Source organism: Trachymyrmex septentrionalis, unplaced genomic scaffold, assembly GCF_001594115.1.
Source record: "Trachymyrmex septentrionalis isolate Tsep2-gDNA-1 unplaced genomic scaffold, Tsep1.0 scaffold7, whole genome shotgun sequence".
Taxonomy (NCBI): Eukaryota; Metazoa; Arthropoda; class Insecta; order Hymenoptera; family Formicidae; genus Trachymyrmex; species Trachymyrmex septentrionalis.
Window position 1 is genome coordinate 2,079,208 of NW_017305884.1, and position 10,229 is coordinate 2,089,436.

General features: G+C 31.6%; 1 protein-coding gene across 1 annotated transcript in view; it reads left to right on the forward strand.

Moving 5' to 3' along the window:
* Positions 1 to 10,229, forward strand: part of LOC108753619 (collagen alpha-1(I) chain) — a 302,527-nt gene that overhangs the window by 18,248 nt on the left and 274,050 nt on the right. The gene's annotated exons all lie outside the window — the stretch shown is intronic.

Sequence of the window (10,229 nt, forward strand, 5' to 3'; positions counted from 1 at the left end):
AACTTGTATTAACATGGGCAATTTGAAATGCAAATTTAGATAAAATTGCTTTTCACACATTTTATATTTTTGTTATAATTTTTAACATATTTATATAACATTTATCTCAGCTCATAAAACACATTATTAAAGTTTGTATAAAAAATCCGAAGATACCCTGTATATACATACATATTAAAATTTACATAAATCTGATTATACAAAAATAAAGAAAACTGAAACTTTAACTGCGTTTAATTTAAATGTTCACGTGCTGTAAACTTTATTTTATCTTCTTTCCGCATATACTGAGTAATAAACGATAAAAATAGAATGAAGCTTACAGTGCGTGATCATCCAAATCAAAGTCAAAGTTTTTTTTATTTCTGTACGACCTGACTTGTTTTAATTTTAAAAGGTATATAAAACCGAATGCAGCCACAGTGTCGTGTAAGCTATACATATTTTATATATTTTACCATTTTTTGTAATTTTCCCTGAAATCACTTTCAGCAATTTTTGCTGGCGTTATAATAATTACTTTTCTCTTTCATAACACGTACTTCAAATAACACGTACAACTTACTTTTTTAAATGTCGGTTCGAAGCCAATTTTGGCAATTTTTTTCATTCCTTTTTATATCCATCGCGGTTCCTTCGCGAGCGTAACAATACGTCAGCAATGTCGTAATGAAGTTGTACTATCGGCTATATTGACTAAAGCGCAGTTACATCCAAAGCGCAGCGTGCGAGTTTGTGCCTATTGTTTGCGTATAACAAGACATCATGATTATTTATTCCATCGCATTTGTATATTTCTGGCAGAGGTAATTTCTGGAAGGGAAAATCCAGAAGAAATGAATATCAAATAGATATCCTGACGGCGACTGCGGTCGGCGCAAGCCCGCAGAAATAAATTCTGCGAACTACAATTCCGCTTTGAAATGGACTTTGTAACCAGGATTGAAGTTTTATCGCTGTATTATTTCCGAGAGAATTAGAGTAATATTTACTTTTATGACGTGGCATTTTTAGCCAGCGATTACGCCCCGAAAACTTTTTAGTAATAATTTGTAATTATCCTAAGTCAGAACAGAAAATATTCTTTAACGTGATATATTGGTTTTCTCTTAAGTAGAATTCGGTGAATGCCGCGTAAGAGTTATTTAAACGTATCTCATGTATATTTTTAGCGATGCGTCCTGAAAGGCATACTAAAAGTAGTCTGTATAGGGCCATTATACATTGCCTAAATTCGTTATCTGAAGTTTTTCTGTGACACAGCAATTCAGAACTCTGCTACATTGACATATATCTTCGTACAAATCGATCTAAATATAAATTGACCTCGATTTCGTATATAAGAACTGCCGGCACATTTCCAAATTTTTTTTCAACAACTTACGATTATATAAAACCAATGTCGCTTTATTTGGAAAGAAATTTAATTAAAAAATGTTTCTTAAAAATTTTTAACAATCTTCAATCAGATTTTCGTTAGAAAAGAACAACATCTAAGCTGACAAAGAAAGTGAAAATAATGAAAATAATTTTGAAGCACACCTCTATAAGCATGGTTAAGTTTACTTCCAACGTTGTTATGTCCATTGACAATTTATATTTCATTCGTGTCTGCACTGAAAGGATTTCCTTAGAAACGAAGTCCAGACCCGTTTACAGCGTTAGCAGTTTACCTCGTTCTCTCTCGAAGAAAGAGAAAGATAGGTGTAGGGGAGGAGCGAAGCTTGAAAATACACGTCTTCAAGCAAACATACGAGCGTTTCCTCGTATTCCTTTCTGCCTCTTTACCGACGACATGATTTTAACCCATTTCTGCCCGAATTAATTACTTTCTCTGAGACTTTCATCGTAACACATCACCAAAAGGATGCAGAGAACTCCAAAATTGAATTATGGCAATTTCATCAAAATTTTGAGATACGAGAAATGCTGAATCGGAGCATGGATATTTTTTCAGAAGATAGTTGTTTCGAATTGTTGCTGAAGATCTAACTTTTCCTTTTTGCCTTAATTGCGTGTACAGCAATTAAGTTAAATTCTTACGGACGTTACAATTGTCGCGTGAAACAATTGGGATTTCCAGCCTTTCTACTCTAACACATATTAAAGCAACCTTTCTATTTCATTCACTTAACGGATTCATAGTTGCTAATGTAATGAGGACTATACCAGTGTCGTCAGCAGAGTTAACCATATTCGAGATCACGTTTGGAGAAACGAATAAATAGAATGTTTCAGAAATGAAATTTCCTACGGAAGCGAGTTACGCTCGCTCGAGGTCCGTTCCTCGATTTGCTCGTCGTTCGATAACAGGAGAATAAATTCGTCTCTTTATTCCGCATTCGATTACTTCGCGGAATTTTTGTGAGATTTCACGTTCTCGCAAAATCGTGATGAAACGTGAATTTACGATCTATTTCCGTTTCTTTGAAGCTTCTAAGGGTGTCTAATTACCCTTCTGACTGTCGTCTTTTGCTTCTCACGACTGCGCACGTTGTGTGCTAAATACACAGCGATGTGTTGTCAAAAGATATAATTTGCTTTTGTATACGACGCTGAAAGAAGAGTGTTGGCCTACGTAAAACATTTTCTTTTGCAAAAGAAAACAGAAATCACTCATATTGTTATTAAATTGAAATGAGTTTATTCAAAACTAATAAATATTTTCATTTAAAGGGAATGATGTACTATAATTTCATTAATCGAATTAAATTATTACAATTGTAACATATATAGAAAATTACATTACTGTTTACGCGGCAATATACATGGTCCATTTCCCTGTTCAGAAGCTAGGCAGAGAGATCGTACAATTAGTACACGCACTCTGCTTTTAGTTTCACGGAGCGACAAGCACTGTGCCCGAAGGCTAATTGAATATTGAAGGAATACAAGTGCGTTTTAGGTTAATTTCCTAATAGGGATTCCGTCTCTCCGTTAAAGCTTAACATTGTTACGATTAAACATAGAACGTTTCCTGAGACGCTAAAAAATTATTTAAACTTCAAATAGATCGCATATTTGTTATATTATATAACGCATCTTTTCTTTAAAAGCGATACAACTCGAAAATGTGATCTTTTAATTAAATTTTAAATGAGTTAGATAAACATTATTCTATCAATCATTAAAGGTGGAACTAATTTAACTTTATAAAAAAATCATCAAAATAGTCATAACTCACAGCAAGTAATTTTTAAAGAGTTGTGAAACGAAAATGGTAAAAATAACATTTGATCACATATTAACAATATATTCTTCTTACAATTATTATTTGAGTCAATAATTTGTTATCAAGATAAAAAACAGTAATCCTCTTTTTTGGGGAAATTTTTTTTTTTCGATTGTGTCACTTTTTAAAAAAGGAAGTGCGATATATGCTTATTAAAAGTCGAAATTATCGTTACTTTTTTCTTCATAATTCATATAAAATAAAAAAACTGTAATCATTAGTTTAACGAACATCTTGTCAATTATCGCGCATTTTTCAATTTTTATCGTAAATTTTTTTCATGTTAAATTAAAAGATGTTATATTTTTTATTAGTATATGTATTGTATTATATAATCATGTATTATATAATATCATGTATTTTGTTTGTACATGTTCCGATTAATTAATAGGAGGTAAATTTGCAGAACTTGGAAATTATAATGATGCTGACACAAGCGCAAGATTTATTATGAAAACCCTCTTATTATCGAGACTCCTTTTATTTTTAGCACGACATCAAAGAAACGCCGCCTTCTATTTTGTTTGAATTTCCATACAGGCGACGCCGCAACACCGTAGAGCTTATGTGCGTACATTTACGAAATTACTTTCAAACTTATTAGTCACGATAAAAATGTAAAGACAATAACGCACCGTGCAAGCTTCAAGACCCATTCCAAATTCACAGTTAATTTCCTATGCTTCGTAATATTTTTCGTGGATTCATTATCGCTGCATACACTCCACGAAGTGTATACGGCGATAGGACATAAATATATTTCCGGCGTGAAGTTTGTATGTGGTATTCACGCGTCATGGCGGTTTCTCAGAAAATTAATGATCGACACGGATTTTAGTACACGCCACTTTCTTTTCCGCGCCGTGCAATTTTTCATCGTAAATTATGTTGACGCAACAGAAGTGTTGGGGTTATAAACGAGATTAAGATACGTTTCTTCTTTACGAATATTCCTGATATGCCATCAATTCATGAGCAATGTTCCTGGACGCTTTCAGATTATTTCTCGAGATTGTTACACGCGTCTTATTATGATTCATATATTTTTCAAATTCATGCGTGTATCTTTTACAGAAATTTTCTACATATTATATTTACTCGTAGCGCGTATTATATCGTAGTGGTTTATAAACTATGTAATAAACCAATCTGTCATTGTCGGAAAGAAATCCATTTTGAAAATTGTGTCTACCTTTTCTGCATCTAAACTATTTTTTTAATAGAAATAAGTTAAGACTATTAGATTGGCATGTGAATAACACAAATAAATAAAGAAACACCAAATACGATCGAAATTGGATCTTAATGTTTAACTTTTAAGGCCTGATTGCACTAACGTTACTTCGAGCTTAAAAATCTCTTTTTTTATAGAGAGTGACAGAGAAAGACAATTTAAGCCTTACTTAAAGTTAAAGTAACGTTGGTGCAATCGACCTAAGTAAGTGGTTACACCATCTTAGGTATCACTTTTTTTTTAAATTTTGAAATAGGAAAATAAAATGAATTGCCCAGTTGCCCAGAAATCCTAAGTTCATTATAGATAATAAAAAATATATAACATGGATTACAAAAAAGAAAAAATTGCATAAATTTTACGTTATATAATTAAATATAAAACATTGTATAAATATAAAAAGTTTCGATGAGAACTTTGGAAACTTGGCTATTCTTGTAAAATATAAATCAATGTATTCATCGCGAACAGCTTGCCCTGAGGTAAGGTTAACTCATTAACAGAGCTTCCTCCCTTCTATATATATATATGTCACACCGGTATCATCTGTTCTTTCCTTCGAGAATTTCGTCGACTTGCAAGAGTCTTCAGTACATCGCTTCATTAACGAGCTCCTTGACGACGTCGTCGCTGTCGTCGTCTAGCTTAATTATTCCATCACCACCCGGTACACGTGTTCCGAAGCTTCCATTGGATCGAACCCGGCTCTTTTAATTCCCTTTTATATCGCCACTCGGGCCACTAGGTTAATGGAGTGTCGTCATTCGTTGTCATTATCGTCGGTGATAGAACCTCCACATTCTCATTTCGTGAATTGTCCCGTTGTTACAGAGAGGTTTACTTGTGCAGCAGCGATAACTTCTACAAACGATGCTCAAATTGCTCCAACATTTGCGAAAATTACACGCATCAACACATTATTATTAAGAATATTGTAAAATTTTAATTTTGTCTTTGTAATTTAATTCACACATTTACGTTATTCTATACACAAACAATCATTAACCTCATTTGAGAATCGAGCGAGAGAAGAATTTTATAAATCATTTTATTGTTTTTATGTTTGTAACAATAATAATATATTTATAAATCGTTAGTTCCTTAACCGCTAAGAAAATTTAGATTATAATTTGCATAAAAAATTTATAATTGTAATAAGTGCACGGAAAGAACTTGCTAAAACATTTAAAAATAATTAGATACAGATCTGAAAATAATTTTATTGCATTAAATAATTTAGAATGCTTAAACATTGATGACAATATTGCAAAAAGTTTTGACAAAATTACTTTTGGATTTATATTTATAGTTAAGAATTTTTAGATATAATATTTTAATAAAATTCATTGTTTCTACCATGTGTGATTGTATGTACATTAAAAAATTCCTCCGGTGAATTTTTCAATTAACGAAAACAATTTTGGTACACTGCTAAAATAAAAATTAAATTTCTATAATTAAGTTTTACATTTGTAATTTATTTTCATGTCAATATATATTAAAATTTATATTTATATAATTACATTTTTCCAATATCAAATATTATATAAGTTTTGTTGAATTAAAAATGTAAATCTCATACACTTGCGCGGCTTATAAAAATTTGGTACTCTCTGTCTCTTTCGAAATTGCTAAATCTCGAGAGATAAAAGAATGAAGAATTTACGTGCTTATAAATAGGTATATATCACATTATATATTATTCAAACGAGCAGCCACGATTATCATCTTGACGCTATCGCTCTGCGGTTCTCTGCTACTCTTTCTTTTACGGCCACTTTCCGTCCGCATTGAGATTTATTCCACTTTTTCCTACAAGGAGTTACTTCTTTTTGCGGTGCTTTCGTTGATGTCACGCACAAGAAACCGATACTGTCTTATCAAAGGAAATATAAAGCGCAGCGTAACACGAGATTACGCGAATCAGAAACATTCATGTCAGTCTTAATCATTAGCGATAATAATTATAACATTATAATTTTAGTACATGTTTCGTAACTTAGAGGAAAAATAATAATAATAAATTATAATAAATTAATTTTATTTATCTATTTATTACGAATACGTGTTAACACTTTATACAATGTTTATATACTGTATGATATGCATTGCAAAATGTAAATTGATAATTACAGGAAATCTGCAAAAAAATACTTCAAGCGTCAGATTGATCTCATGTACATCTTATTTTTGAAAAAGAAATTAAAACTGTGATAATTAATGTAGCCATAATATAATGATAAAAATAATTATTTTGATATTAAAATTATTCGTTGCACGACTATTTTAATAAATATTTTTCAAATAAATAATATTTCATAACAATTTTTATGTAATTTTAGATCGTTGCATACTTTTTCTAGGAAATGTCAATCGTCACTATCTTCTCACATACCATATCAAGAAATTAATAGAACATTGACCTCATCAAATGCATTCACACGTTTAGTAAGTGTACGAACGGAAAATCTGTCGCTAAAAATAGATCCTTCAATTGTGTCTGATATATTTCTATCAATGTTTCGATTATATGCACGAATAGCTAGTCACTCTCGCGTGAAATCGACGTGTAACGAGTGTCCGGGACACGCAAGTTTATAAAGGACAATAAAGTTATTTTGTTAACTATTTTTTAATATTATATCGTATCGTATCGGCTTGAGTTATCATATTTTCTTGCATCAACGAAATATTATCTTTGGAATCCTCAATATTTAATTGTGTGGTATTTACCGGGATGGAGCTTAGCGAAGACATGCAATATTTACAGACTGCGAAAAGTTTTACGCTTCGCAAAATCCTTACTTCCTACGAAACCTCGGAAATTTCACGAGACCTTATAAAACGTCATAAACTTCAACGAAAGTCGGCGTAACCTCTTAAACTTCTATAAAAGCAGTGGGCTCTCATGAAATTTGTATGAGACTTTAAAAATATTTAATGACCTTACGAAAAGCAATCGAGATCTCTCGGGATAATCGTGACACGTTTTTCTAAACAGCTTAGCTATGGAGATTAATGCTGCATCGATTCGTTACTCGATAAAAATATTTCAAAGACTGATATTTTCATGGTAGTTTGATCGACAGCTCCATCTTTTTCATATGAGATTAATATTTAATCCATTTTCACGCGAAATGAATTTCTACATTAGATTTATTAACGAGAATATATATTTATCAAATCCGTGAGATAAAATATACTGCATAATTGTTTATATTTTAAATTCTTGATAAATTAAAATGATAAAAACTCAGTTTGCAAATATTTCATGTGAGGAAGAGATATATTATACATCTCTTCCTGTGTGTGTTGTTTACTTTATATGAATAAATTAATATTTTATTTAAAAATATCTTATTATACTTAGCCCTAATTATTAAATCTTTAATTTGTCATTGTTGTGATGGAACATTGCATTATGATAAAATATTATAATAAAATATTTTTAATAGCCAAAATATTTTTGTAACGTTTCTTTACACGGAAGGAACAATTTTATTGAAGTATCTACAGATCAGAAAATAAGTTACAGATCGGAAAAAAGATTTTGGACCATTCAAATAATTATGTAGGAATTTTTTTTAAGCATGATGAGTAATGCTTAAAAAAAGGTTTTATATTCTAACAATTAGTATTGTTTATTTTATAAATCAACATATTTCCGAATATTATGATAGCGATCAATGATATAGCTTCAATAATATATATGTATGTATATATATATGTGTGTGTGTGTGTGTGTGTGTGTGTGTGTGTGTGTGTGTGTGTGTGTGTGTGTGTGTGTGTATTTCGACATTCATACACATTATGCAGAATGCGAGTTTGTTTCGATTACTTCGGCCGTGTCGATAATTTAATCGTTTGTCAACATATGCCTGTTGAATGCGAAAGGCAGAGGAGGCGGGGTCGACGGCCTTGTTAAATGGAAATCGAAATCTACGGGCACGGCTGTCCTCGCGTTCGTGATTGTTGCGCAAGTCGAGGAATTCTTGATCGTGAATCACGATCGACGGACCGACTACGCCCACGTGCGCATTGACTGTTGTGCAAGCTAAGATGCAAATACCTGTCACACTTACCGAGTTCCTCATGTTCCACTGACCTTAGTCTAGTCAGAAAATAATACGGAGAAAGAGAGAAAGAGAGAAAAAAGACAGAGAGAAAGATGGATCGCGAGATTTATTGCGCGTAGACAAGCAAATCACGATCTACGAGTCGCGCAGAAGGTGCGGTGTACTGAATAACTTATAAAAATGGTTGAATCAAAGCATGTTATTTTATGCTGTGTGTAATGATAGAATAGAGAATGTTGGAGAATATTACGAACTACGAAATCAATCTACGAGATTGATCTTTTCGTTGATTAATTTGATTTTAATACGTTATAATCATTAGAATAGTATTTAACAACAATATATAACAAATTGATTACGACAGTAAACATAACTTTGATCATAAGTATGAAAACAATCCTATAAATTGATGTAAATATTCTACATCGATCGAAAACTAAATTAAAGAAGTTTTATTGAAAAATAATATTTAGACGGTAAAAACGTATTTTTTCTGAAATACTTAAAAATTTAATTACATACAGATCTGAAAATAATTTTGTTGGACTAGAAAACTCAAGCATGAAATAATGTTGCAAAAAATTGTTATATTCTAGCAATCAACTTGAACGTCTTACATAATTATATTGATAGTTCAACAAAATTATCTTATGACCTGTATCTAGCTAAAGTTTTAGATACTTGAGTTGAATCATTCTTTCCGTGTTTTTATAACAATTTCAGTATTTTATATTTTTAATTTTTTAAATAAATATGAATATTTTGTCCTCTCTTCTTTGGCTTTTAATTAACACTTATTTTCCAAGAAAATGCAAATCAAGGATGCTTTATATTTATAATCAAGATTCTTATATAACCGGAGAAAGGGGAAGAACAAAATAAAATTTCGTGGAAACTCTAAATAAATGGGACAGCTGATATAGTTTACGTTGCGTTAAATTAAAGATGATGCGCAAACGGGTAAAGTTATATTAAACTAAATTGCTATCCTATTCAGCAAGAACTAACTCATCACAACAAAGTGATCACGTGCTTCATCTTTTACAAAAGAGCGTGAGGATGTCAAAGTAAAGCTTGGCATAATACCGAAGGCCACTTCTCTTGATCCGGCGAATCGCGTAACTTGGTTATGCTGCAACTAGTGCATCCCTATTGTCCCCGCTTGGCAGCGACGCTGTTATTTCGAATCGCTCTAGCGCTAATTTCATTGCCTTTCTTCCATGGGATCACGTAGCTTTTGTAGCACCGGCCTTATCTTTTAGAAGACTATCGCCCTCCGCCTTTGTTTTTAATCGTCCTCTCTGTAACAGTTCTCGACATTCCGTTTGCCATCTCTATTTAATTAGTATTAGTTGCCACTTTACCCTCGACAATAATGCTAAAATAATGAAACAGCCAGGATACGCCTGCCCTGTTTTTGGTAGTCGACGACATTCTTCTACGATGTGTGTCTTATCGTGAAACGATTCACGTCCCTCTCAATTTAATACTAACAAGTTTTTAGTACGAATATTCATGTTTATTTTTTTGTAATTTCAACAAATTGCGAAAAATATCATTCAATACTTACGCAACGGTATTTAAATAACTGTTCTTTAAATAATTATGTAATTCCTCTATTTATTATTTATTTAATATTATATCAAAATCGTTATAATAATTCATATATATAATATATATATATATA